At 38.7% G+C, this 13,196-nt stretch overlaps 1 protein-coding gene across 2 annotated transcripts in view; it reads right to left on the reverse strand.

Annotated features, from left to right (window-relative positions):
• SULF2 (sulfatase 2) overlaps nucleotides 1-13,196 on the reverse strand; it is a 243,991-nt gene that overhangs the window by 156,216 nt on the left and 74,579 nt on the right. For both annotated transcript variants that reach the window (XM_090064399.1, XM_090064400.1), the window contains exon 2: nucleotides 6,404-6,519. The gene's annotated coding sequence lies outside the window, so the exon portion shown is untranslated. The remainder of the gene's footprint in view (nucleotides 1-6,403; nucleotides 6,520-13,196) is intronic.

Below are 13,196 nucleotides of genomic sequence, written 5' to 3' on the forward strand. Positions count from 1 at the left end.
TCATAGCCACACCCTGGGCAAGGCAGAGCCCAGTGACTGGGAGCCTGCAGCTGATGGTTCTCCCAGCCACAGAGGATACCCTGCTATACATGCAAAATTTAAGCTCAATAGCAACCAGCTGTACAGTTAGTACACATTTTTGAGGTTTACCTTTAGAGCTGGTTGGAGCTCTTTATGGTATGATAGCTACTTTGCACATGTAGCTGATCTCAAGATAATTGCACAATTAACCAGTTAATTGTGCAATACCAATAACATGTTGACAGGGGCCAAAGATACTGTAACTTTTAACTGTATAGCATTGATAAATTCAGGTAAGCCACTTTAGGTAAACTGTTTTCTGTTTGTTCAACATATGGACAGGCATTCATTTGCAGTTCTAATAATTTCCCTGTAATTTGAAGCACCACAAAAATATGATGAGAAATGCATATACAGGCATTCAAGTGCCCAGTTGTTCAGAGCATCTCAGAGCATACTGAGAGCCTGTAGTGTTGGTTTCCACAGCCAATAGGGGAACACCAGCGTGCAGAGATCTCAGTGTGCTTTATGAAGCCAGCCCCCCCATCTCCAGAGGTATCTAAAAGATAGTCGAACATGGAGGAAAACACTGAGTGGTTGGCCATCCAGTCAACTACACTTCCCAGAGACCTCCCTCATAACACCGGGAGTGTAAAGCCACAGTGCATCTGTTCACAGTTTCTACTGTGAAAATGGCTCAGCAATTTCACATCCAGTCCACAACAGATCCCTGCTGCCCATGCACCCTACAGCTCCCAGTCTAGGTATATATGTTTTAGATGTGTTTTTGGAAAGTTACAAGGCCACAACAGGAAACAAAGGGGGAGAAAAAGAAAAAAAAAAAAAAAAAGGAGGAAAAAAGGAAGATACCTTAGTTCCCAGTCAATTCACTTTCACATAAATGGAGGATCAAACTAAGCCTATAGCTAAGGGTTCCTCCCCTTCCCAAAGGGCAAATTTTGACAATTTAAGGAACTAGTTAGTGAAGTCATATGGAAAGAGGAGTTGAGGGAAATGGATACAGAGAAGACCTGGAATTTCCTTCAGTCCAGTGTAGCAGGTACAGTGTGTGCTACTGGCACAGAGTCAAAGGCTGCCACCCATTTTTCAAAGAGCGTGTCCAGCTCCTGTGCGGGCTGGTGCACAGCATCATATATAGTCATGCAGACATGACTGAGGCCCTGGCAAAGTTGTTTCTAGTTCACCTTCCAGTTTGATGTAGGCCAGTCCAGTGGGGGAGGCAGTATGATAAGTGCAGTAGGTGGAGGTACTATGATTCAGCCACTTCATCAATCCAAAGGAAAGTTGGGAGGGAAGGGCTTTCATGCTGGCTCCATTTTGTCCCAGCCATGTCCTTTACAAGTTACAGGGCATTGCACCACATACCTGGACCTGGTTCAGGAAGCAATCCCCCATTTATAACATTGTTTCCTACGGGAAAATCAGTTCTGAGTTACATTTCAACTTACGACACGGTTTTCAGAAATCAATTGTGTTGTCTGTCCAAAGACTGCCTGTATTTCCTTGTGGAGCCTTCATGGTTTGTTTGTTTTTTTTTTGGGGGGGGGGGGGGTTGGGTTTTTTTTACAATAAAAAAAATGGTTGTACAGCTGAATGCTCACTTTTTGCTACATTAAAAGAGCATAGGTCTTGCTAGAAATATAATGCCCATACATTGCCTTAGTTTGTATTCTGTAACTTGGTTTTCAGTCTTAAAAGCCTGAAATTTATATTAAAGAACTTAGAAGAATAAACTTGCTGTTTCCTAGCTGCATTTTTTCATCCCAGGATAAAAGGGAGATCTGAAATATTAACATTCAAAAAGCACTGTTAATGTAATCCAGTCCAATAGCAACCCTAGTCCTTTGTTTCCTAAGTCCTCACAGATAAGCTTTCTTTTACATCCTTAAGTACACAAAGAAGGTGCCTTTTATACATGAGTGACATCTTCCATTTGAGCCACCAGGCTGCATCTCCAACATTGGTAGCAAGGACATCACAGATAATGAATGACTGGATCACAAGTTTGCCTAACATTAAACTGATGGAGAATGGCTTCAGAATTAATTTATTAACTGAAACAATAGCACAAATAACGAAGTTACTGTGAACAGAGCAGAGAAACTATTAGATAAAAATACAATTTTCTGTTTAACTGAAATAGAAGGTCAATAGATGCATTTAAAATGTACTGAGTGGCTATTCCACTTCATAATTCTCTGGTGAAAAAATGCTTTTTAATCAGTTTGTAGTTAATTGGTTTTCATTGACTGCCTTTATCCATGCTGTCTCAATGGTGTTTGTGTAGAATAAGTTAACTACAATGATCTTCAGTAGGATCTCATAAACACTGTCTCAGTCTAAATGGATTTTGTTCCAATTCTGGTTAAAGAATCTATTGTAAAATATTATTGCTATGCCTCTCCCTGGCTCCCAAACCCTTTACATTTTATTTCTGAAAATTTTCAAGGTATTGTAGCAACAGTTTTACTATAAGTGATATTTGATGGAAAAATCATTAATTTAATAAAAACCTTCTGAAAATTTTACTACGATAAATAATCTGTGTGGTTAGTACTTCTTTCCTCAATGATTTAACAGAACAAAAACTTTCCCATTTTTTCCTTTTAACACCCCTGTTTCATTAAAGTTACTAACAACACATGTAAGAGTACTCCTCTTCAACAACTTACAGCTGTTTTCAGGGTAACCACTTCCAATAGTTCGTTTTCTAGATCTTTCTTATCTTCCTTTGCTTATAAAGGTATACTGGAAAGTTTCTGGTCTATAGTGATTTTCGTTCTGCTAATTTACATACTGACAGCAAGTTTCAACAAAGCCTTATTCATTATCTCATTTCTGCAGTAGTGTCTTAAGAGGAATTTATCAATCTGTTTCGATTCCAGATAAAAGTTACTTATAAAAGGTTATATTATTCTTACAACTTCGTATCCCTGTGTGCAGAATTGTTTAAGATTACACAATAAAAATAAAACACAAGATTTTTTTGGCAGATTTATACCAGCAAAACCTGAGGACAGTATTTACAAGTACAAACACCAAAGCAAATGTTGTCTCTAATTGACCTTCTTCAGCAGTTTTCAACTGTGAAGTCACTTTTTGGTCAAAATTTTTCAGAGTGTGGGCCCCACTAGATTCATTTCAAAACAGTGGCTTCAGTTCCATTGACTTAATGGGAGTTTTTGGTGTGAGGGGGTGACAAGATTGTGTCCATGAACACTACAAAGTAAGTCTGGTCTACAAATAACGTTAAGTTTATAATTTAGCCTCTTCCTTATTTGCGTCAAAAAAAGTCTCGAGTTTAGAAGATTACATTTTTCTTGCTTCTTCAATATCTAAAACAGCAAGGGGAAAGAAAAAAAATTAAGCACTTCAAGAAACTTAGAATGCCATAAGGTGCTCCACTGAACCATGCAACCCAGTAAGGGAGCACTTGTCAGGGAAGATGCTGTTTCACATGAATACAGGTTTCTGGATCTGGCTCTATACCTTTTACACTAATAGCACTCTGTTTACAAATAGGCTTTCAGCCCTCAGTACTGTAAATGGATCATAACTTCTTGCTGATGGGACTTAATTTCTCTAAAATAAATCCGCATAAAATGCACACAGATATCGGGGGTGGAGGGTTGTGTGTAGCAGAACACACCTATACACAAAAAGAGCTGCATTTAGTGAAAAATCCCCCCCTTCATCCAGCTCTCTCTCTTGCATAGATATTCTGATATTTCATCTGAGAATCTACCCAGTTCTACAAACAATGCAATGCAGCTACCAGTAATTTTTACAGGTAAATTATTCATAGTTCAATAGCATTTTGCTTCCATTTACTCCAGGGAATAAGGCAAAGGTGTACTGAAGGATGACAGCAAGTGCTATCAAGATACACCCATCTAAAATTTTTTACATCTGTTCACTGATACACTTTTCAGCTTCAATTTCCATTCTATTAATGCTTCAAGTGCATCAAGAACCATATTTGCATCTCGAATACAATATTTGTAAAACACACAGACTCCATTAAAGTGTTGAAGTAAAAATGTCTATGCATTCAAGTACAAGGTGTTTTTAAAGACTGTGGTGAAAACAAAAACATGCTGTAAATGAAATGGATTGTATTTTTCTAACAAAAGGTAAAGTAATGTTAAGACTATCGCATATAAATCTATACGCTTTTATCGATATTATTTTGAATGCTGCAGTAGTAACAAGCAAACGTTTTTTTCAACATTAGTTTAATTAAGCCATTACATGGATACTAAATCTTCATTTTTACATTTATGTTGTTAGACCAGCAAATCCTAATTCTGCAACCTAATGATCAGTGAATTCAGTAAGACTGGGTATGTTCCTGAGCTTGTGGGATCAGGCCCTAAATACCTACCTTAAAGATAATGTTTTTTGGCTTTTCAAATGTTTGACTACAATGTGTTAGCACATAGGTTAAACTGTTCGTAGACTGGAATACAGGCTATCCAATGGATGCCCAGTGCCTGTCCTCCTCAAAGAGTCCCAAAACATAAAGTACTTGCATCTATTGTATCAAATGCAGCTTGCACTTCCACAGAAATAAGTATACAGAAACTCCATTCAGGACACTGCATTCATTTTTTCCATTTACAACACATATCCATGCTTTTACTAAAGAGGCAGATTACCCATAAATTTGGCTGCTGGAAAGGGAAAAAAAAAAAGAGAGGAAATAAGACACCTAGAAAAGACTTCACATATAAGCGAACATTTTCAATCATTCACCAGTAAAGATAAGGATGGAAGCAGGGTTCAGTAGCCTTCATGAAAGATTAATATTTAAAACGTTGTTATTGTGCTGATATACAGTCTACCCGGTGACTTCTTAAACAATTCTACCAAAAAAAGGATTTGCTCCCAACAAAATTTTGAAGCTAGTATTTAGAAACCTGGAATGCACTTATCATAGATGCCCAAGGCTTGCTTATGCGGAATATTTAGTTAACTTCCAGCACAAGCTGAAGCAAATTGGCTTCCCATACCGCAGCAACACTTTTTCCTCTGCCTAATAAATGACCTAGATACTGTGGTTAACTCCAGCCTAGGCATTTTGTTTACTCAAAGCAAGACTCCCACTCCCGTACACAGTGCTGTAATTGTTTATCCCTTAAGCCACTGATAGACCATGAAGTCACCGAGTGTAGTGCAGGATTCTCCTCAGCTTCACAGATCAAGCTCTTTGGGGGCATAAGCATCTTTGTATTTGAAGTTTTTATTTATTTTTAAACGGTTGACTTTAATCCCAAAGCAGAAGATTGCTTCATGATTCTCCCTTGCTAAAGATTTATCAATGGCTAGAAGGAATCTTTTATCGACTTTCTAACTTATATGAAAGTAGTATAACATTCGATTCCCCGTCTGATAAGAACCCAGAAATGTTTGCCGCAGTTTAGTTTCAGCAGTAAGAACAATGCACGAGGCAAGGTTTGCAAAAAGCAAGCGTATACATTTTTTATCACTGGCATTTAGAGCAAGGAGGACCTTATCTGTCACACCCAGTCTATTTCAACAGGATACAATTACTATCAGGAGCCTAAACTGTGAACCCCTTGCACTTAACTAGCATTTTTTGGACTGTAATTTATTATAATGTTGTCCTTCTATGTTACTGTGAAAACTGGAGTCGGTCCTTCAATCCAGCCACACAAGAAAGTATACAGCTTTTTCTTAAAAGGAGCAGTGCTACCACTTCACAATATACTGGGTGACGGAATAAACATATATTATCTAAGCACTGTCTGCATGCAATACGACTCATCCAAGATGTGGTAAATTAGCCCTTTTAAATACCAGCTTAGATGACATCTTTGCTGAACTGGCTGGATTTTCCTGTCAACACTCGCCAGCCAACAAGTTGAAGTGCTTTACCCACATTCTCTCTAGAACACTTGCAGGAAACATCGCATCCTGCTACCAGAGCAGAAACAGCTGTGGGTGATGGGGCACGAGTCCCGGGCAATGAATTAAAGGGGGCACCGATCACTAGAGCTGGAGCAGTATTTAGGGAGGAATGGGAGAAATTCAGTGTCTCCATGCTCCACTGGTGACAGGATTTGGCAGCGCTGGGCCAGGATAGGAGTCCGAGGGGACACCAATCCTCCAGCTGCTGGTGACACTGAACCACTCCCCACCCCCCGGCCCCAGCAACAGCAGAGTCTCCCACTGCACTAGGGTTTGTGCCTAGGGTGCAAGTTTTAATCAGTCACAACTCCTCTTTTCTCAAAGTTTGCAATGAGGCAAACAAATACTCATATTTTTCTGAGCCCTCCTTCCCCCTATTCCAATTGGTTACATCTCTTGCCATCATGCATTAAAATTAGCCATCACCTACCCTACTCAGGACACTGATCCCCTGGAATGGCGTGGCTGGGGTGCAGATGGGAAGAGACAAGAGCCTGAAACTTATGTTCCCAAGCTGATGTAGGAGCTGGACGTGGAAGACAGAACCTGAAACAAAAACAAACCGCAGTGAGCTAAACAGCAAATATAAATTTGGTATTCCTGCACCCCAAAACATGGGAGCACAGGTTTTGCAGACTACAGAACACATCTCCTCATTCCCACATCTATGAAGGGGGAAAAGAACTTCAGAGTAAAAGAAAAATGGGGTGGGAAGCAGGAATAAAATAAATTTAATATATTTGTTCTAGAGTGTTAGAGCTAGTTACAGAATTGTAGAAAATGAGGGCTGGAAGGGACCTCAGGAGGTTGCATCTAGTCCAACCTCCTGCTCAAAGCAGGACCATCCACAGCTAGATCATCCCAGCCAGGGCTTTGTCTAGCTGGGTATTAAAAACCTCCAAGGATGGAGATTCCACCACCTCTCTGGGTAACCTGTCCCAGTGCTTTGCTACCCTCCTGGTGAAAAAGGTTTTCCTAATATCTAACCTAAACTTTTGTTGCTGTAACTTGAGATAATTGTTCCTTGTTCGGCCATCTGCCACCACGGAGAACAGTCCAGCTCCATCCTCTTTGGAACCACCCTTCAGGTAGTTGAAGGCTGCTATTAAATCCCCTCTCTCTAGACCAAATAAGACCAGTTCCCTCAGCCTAACCTCAGAAAATCATATGCCTCAGCCCCCTAACCATTTTTGTTGCCCTCTGCTAACCGCTGCTCAATCCTTTCTGTAGGGCCCACATCCAATGTGTCCACATCCAAAACTGGACATAGTACTCCAAATGATGCCTCACCAGCGCTTAATCAAGGGGAATAATCACTTCCCTTGATCTGCTGGAAGTGCTCCTAATGCAGCCCCATATGGTGTTAGCCTTCTTCACAACAACGGCACACTTTTGGCTTGTATTCAGTTTATTGTTCACTGTAACCTCCAGGTCCTTCTCTGCGGAGCTGCTGCTTAGTCAGTTGATCCCCAACCTGTACTGTGCATGAGATTGTTCCGCTCCAAGAGCTGGGCTTTGCACTTGTCCTTACTGAACTTCATGAGATTTCTTTTGGTTCAATCCTCCAATTTATCTAGGTCAATGAATAGTGTTGTATTTTAAGGATCAAAATTCTTATAAGCCTTGTTAACCATAGCATGGGCTCTTTGTAACCCTTATGAAGAAGATTTACTACGCCTTTGAGTAATTCCAGCATATTCAAAATTCAAGCATACTGATAGAATCCTTTCCTGAATTTACCCAGTACTAATTTTATGTACAACTTTGAGGTCATACAGACATGGGCTTTGAAAAAAGTAGGGCTGAATCCCTCTTAACTTCCTCCAGTCAACTGCATCTGTCCAAGGGTATAGCATAAATGCCTTTTTCTTTGCAAGTTTAACAATTCCTCTACAGCATCTGCAAACAAGTAAACTAAACTCATCTTCAAGTGTTATTTATACTTTAAATTTCACCTTGCACTCAGAAACACAAGACTTCATTTAATGATCATTCACATCTCAATAGCTCTGCTACGATCAAAAGTTTATGGAATGAATTCTAGAGCCAACTTAATTCAAAAAATAAAAAGAAAGCATAATTAAAATGTCTGACTGGCAGCTGGGTGGTCAATACAGCTGCTATACAACAAAAATCTGGTTAATCCTCCTAATTAGAGGAACACTGAAAGCCATTGGGGTAAAATGTTGGCATTGATCCACCTTCCCCCCATGGCTACCCAGTCTGGCTTAATATCTGCCTACAGGTTTAAAAGATCAAGATTTTACAAGGCAGCTTGTTTTAGTTCATGTAGATTAACTGTTCATCATTCTGTACACCCACAACTATGTGACGTGCCTATAATATCTAGGAAATAAGTAGCTTGAATATATGGCTAAGTTTGGGGAAAACATGATGAAGAATTCAGCAGCCAGTAATTGGAGCTAGAGCAGCTGATTGCTTTAGAACTGCTTAGCATAACATATTAATCCAAAAAATAGATTATATGCAGTACATCGTAAATCTCTATGCAGATAACATTTATGATCAACAAAGTAGAATACTACTAACGTTTACAAGTTTGTATAATGGGTGCAGAACTGAAACACTAAATAAAGGTTGCTTTTTCTGATAGAACTCTTGATCATGTTCGTTTATTTGTATCATCAGGTACTCTCTAGGCACTAGGCAAAAATCATGGAAATTGCTCAGAATTTCACTTTCAGATTCCAAGCTATTTTTCAGGGATATATACCTGGAAGAAATAATTAAATGTTTATTTTCCTTCACATCCTTTTATGATTAGTTCCTATGGAAATTAAGTTCTCAATAATGACAAATAGTTCTGCTATTCATATGGTCACAAGCAAAGAAAGTCAAAGACTTGAAATATTATTCAGAATTATTTTCTGTTGATATTTGTCCCAAGATTAAACCACAGGCAACTTCACTTGTCACTTTATACAGCATCTATCAAGTGTTTCTGCCCTACAAATGTCTTCACTGAATATTTATGCAGACAGGATAACAAGCTACAGAAAATAAATATGCATTACCTCGTCCTTTGCAAGCTGTAATATATTCACAGCAACATATTGAAAATACAATTATAAACAATATGTTTAATTACAATTATTGCATTCATGCTCTGATTCTGCTGTTTGACATGTGGTCCACCTGAAGAACTGATAACATCCAGATATACACATGCTGCTACTTCCTACTGTTACCATAATGGATTATTAATTGCCAAATGCTTACAACACACATTGTTCACTGCATTTATAAATGGGCAACTATATCTAGACTATTGTGATTACTAAATGCCAGGGTGAATGATTACTACTCAGCAAAGAAGGCAATGTTAAAACATCAGGTGGTAATTTTATACATCTCTACATGACTCCACTTTTCTATTATGACAGACACTGCAATAGAATCTCACTAATTTACACTACTTTGTAAAGGATCTCCCATTTCATCAGTAAGCAAATGAGAAAACAGGACGGGGTGGTGGGCATTTCAGAGCTGTTGCATCATGAAATGTGCTCTGTTCATTTAATTTCGAAAGAGAGATTAGGTTTGAATTAGTTATGGCTAAAGCTCCAAGTTCGTAGTATACTAATAGTATAGGTTACACTGTATATTGGATAAAAGTATCATCATCATGGGTATAAGACATCTCTCTGACATATGCTTTAAATTTTTTATAAGAATGGGATGACAAAAAATGTTTATTCACTGTAGGGACATCAGAATTAGTAAGACTGTACTACATAAAACAATAAGGAATCTCAAAATGGCTTTTAAAAGGAACCTAGACTGATTTGAAAGCTTCCCAGTCCATTTGTATGTAATAATTACATTTATAAGCTACTTCATGGATAAGTATTTGAAGCACCAGTAAATATTTAAGCAAGCATTGTAAGTATGTCCAAGATCAGTAATGAACAAATTACAGAACACAATACATCCCTTTTGGTTATAAAATATGATTATAGACCATTTTTGCCATTGCATTTTCTTTAAGTAAATATTTGAAGATAAGACAAAGAGCAGCAAAGCATTACTAAAACCCCAAATGTTCTAGACATTCCTGTCTTATTTATAAAACACAAAAACCTATTAAAACTATTATTATAGTTGAAAATTTAAGCACTGCAACAGTTAGAAAATGTAAAAATTAAATTGACCTTTGAAACATTAATTTGACCTCCTTATGTTTATGGGTCATGACACTACTTTAAATTACCCAACCATATGCTGTATTTTCCACAGGACACCTGTCACAGAGCACACAATATATAGTGCTGACTTAATGAGTAACGATTCAATATTTTTTTCTTTACAGATTTAGTTTACTGCACACCTCTCAGACTGTGCTCTAAAGACAGAATTGATTTCCTCATGAGTTTTTTTCTGGCAGTCCTCACTATAGCATCCTGTAGTTTCACAAATATTAATTTAATTTCACAGCCCCCTCTGCTCGCCCTATGAAATGTAGTGGTATTATTCTCATTTCACAGATGGGGAATTGAGGCACAGAAACTAAGGCCAAAAACAACTACTAAGTTTTGGATGCCCAGAGAAATACCTGGGGCTTGATTTTCCAGAGGATGTAGCAAGGGTTCAAAGCTAAGATACTACTGCCACAGCTGTGAGTGGTCAGCACTTCTGCAAAGCCAGGCAACCAAATGAAGAACTGCAGTAAAAGTGTGCTTTAAAGTGAGCGGTGTAGCACTCTGACATGGCACTCTAACAAAAGCAGGAACAGGAATCGGTTCTTCAGGGCAGCGTACTACTGCTTTAACTAGGAGACAATTCCTTCTCTTTCTGCAACGCCTTGCTTCATTTACCACAAACAAGACAAAGATCCTACCCTTCCCCTCCCAGTCCACAATGTAGTATCTGACACTATTCCTACATCTTCTCCATCTCCTTAAATTACTCTCAATTCTTCTTGCCATGCAAGTCAGCCCTTTCTGGATCCCCATTTTTTTATCCCATACATACTTTTCTTCGAGGTAAGTCTTTCACTCCACTACCCTTCTAGTCCTGGTCTACTTGCACAGCAATTTCCAGTTGCCCAACTTCAGTCACTTCTTGTAATCCAAATTTCATTGCTCACTCAGTTCCAGTTTCCCCTTACCAGCATCTCATTTGGTTTGCTTCTCTCTCCTAGCCTCTCTAGTGCCCACTGACCACTACCTTCCCATTTCCACTGATGCAGTCGGCTTGAAAAAAGTTCGTCCCAGGAGACTAGGGGAACATTAAAACATGGCTCAAGACTAGAGATCATTGCACCAGGATCCATAGCTTTTACTGCTATAAAATGGAAGACAGGTTGATTAGTCTGATGTGAAAACCTTGATTTGAATTTCCTTTTGTTGATATTGGAGTCTATGTAACTACACCAGTAAAAAGAGGGGAAAAATTACGTCCACATTCTAGGTCAGTAGCCCTTGATAGTTATCATTTTATTTCACCTCTTGTAGTTTTCTGGGAGGCAATCAAATTTCCGGATGTAGAATGGAGACCCCCAAGGTTAGGAAACGTGTTTCCTGGGTTATGTTTAGAACTATACGTTCCACCTTCTCCATCTTCAATGTACATAAAATTCCTGGAACTAGAAACTGAAAGACAAAGAAGTTTACTGGAATGATCCAGATAGCTGAATCCTCTCGCCCTCTACAGCTCTGCTGGATTTCTTGAAGTGTAACCTTTAGTCAAAACAAGTTGGAGCCAACCTTTATGGCAGGCATGCAATAAATTATCCCAGCAACCTCCCTCAGTGCCACTCCAATCCAATTTCCTTACCCAATCTACTACTCAGCTTTCTGCTCCTTGCCCTGTGCTCCCTGCACTGTTGCTCTGTTTTCTTGTTTCTTGCATTGTGTTCCCTGCCTGACCTGATGTTCTGCTTCCTGTTCCCTGCCATATCTGCCCCTGTGCTACCTATCCTCCTTCCCAATCTGCCACATGTCACACATAAAGGCTGCTGATGCCACTTGTGGCACCCATGTCACAGATTGGCCACCCCTGATCTAAACAGCCATTAACTAACAAGAATGAAGAAAACCATATTCATCCAGCTCGAGAAGGATGCCTGGTCATACATGTTTGCAGGGTTCAACCCCATTGACTTTAATGAGAGTTTTGCTTTAGAAAGGATTATGGAAAAATAATTCTGTATGAAAAATATGAACAATTTTATTGCACTTTTAAAAAATGGATGGTGAACACCAAAACCTAATTTTGATCCCATCTGGTTTGACCATCGTCTTAGATCCAGTAAGTCAAAAACCAAAATCAACCATATAAATTAACACATTTTAGCGAAATGCCAGTTGACATATGACATTTATAATGTTTTTATATAGACAGTTTACCGTATATGTCACTACAGAATTTGGTTTCTTTGCTAAAGTTCTCAATGCAGGGAATAAGTCTTGCAGCGAACAGCTACCCTGTCAGTTTCTAACAAGTACATACGTTGTCTGTAATAACAGGGAGAGAAAACGTACTTCTGGAGGTAAATTTCAAAACAGTTTCTGGAATGCAGAAAAAAGAACATATCTACTTTTTAAGAAATGAAAAGAATGCGAGCAGTAAGATATTAAAGAGACAAAATATCTTATAAAACAAAACCTCATTAAAATAATTCCAAGCAGGAAAAAATATTACCATTTAGCATGAAATCAGTATAATAAGCTCAGTGCTTTCTTTTTAGGCTGGGACAGAAGTTACACATAAACCCATTTAAGTGATCAGAAACAGGTTTAAACCTGCAACAGAACAGCAATTCAATGCACATAAACCACTTTCAAAATGACCAAAACTGATTTAAGATAAACCTGGCTGAATGTAGTATCAGACTTAACTGATTTAGGACACACCAATTTACAGCAATAGGCCCTTAGGGAGGGCAAACTGGGTGACTGCCCGAGGCCCTACACTTTATAAAAATAAAAATGAATTGCACTGAATATTTGTACTACGATACTGTTGTACTAAGATACTTTCATTGCAGTTTCATGAATAGGGCAAAGTGAAATTGAAATAAAAAATGTCCAACTTGCTTATAGATCACCAAAATTAAGCCTCTAAGGGACTCCAAATGACTCTCTTGCCCAGATCCCCAACAATCCTAGGGCCTTCACTCTTTAAAGAACTCCTGTCCCAGACCCCTTCCTGGTTTAAGTTAACTCACAGTCCCTCAGCATCCCAGGATGTTTTGCAGCCCT

Source organism: Crocodylus siamensis, chromosome 10, assembly GCF_052110815.1.
Source record: "Crocodylus siamensis isolate JL-2025a chromosome 10, ASM5211081v1, whole genome shotgun sequence".
NCBI lineage: Eukaryota > Metazoa > Chordata > Crocodylia > Crocodylidae > Crocodylus > Crocodylus siamensis.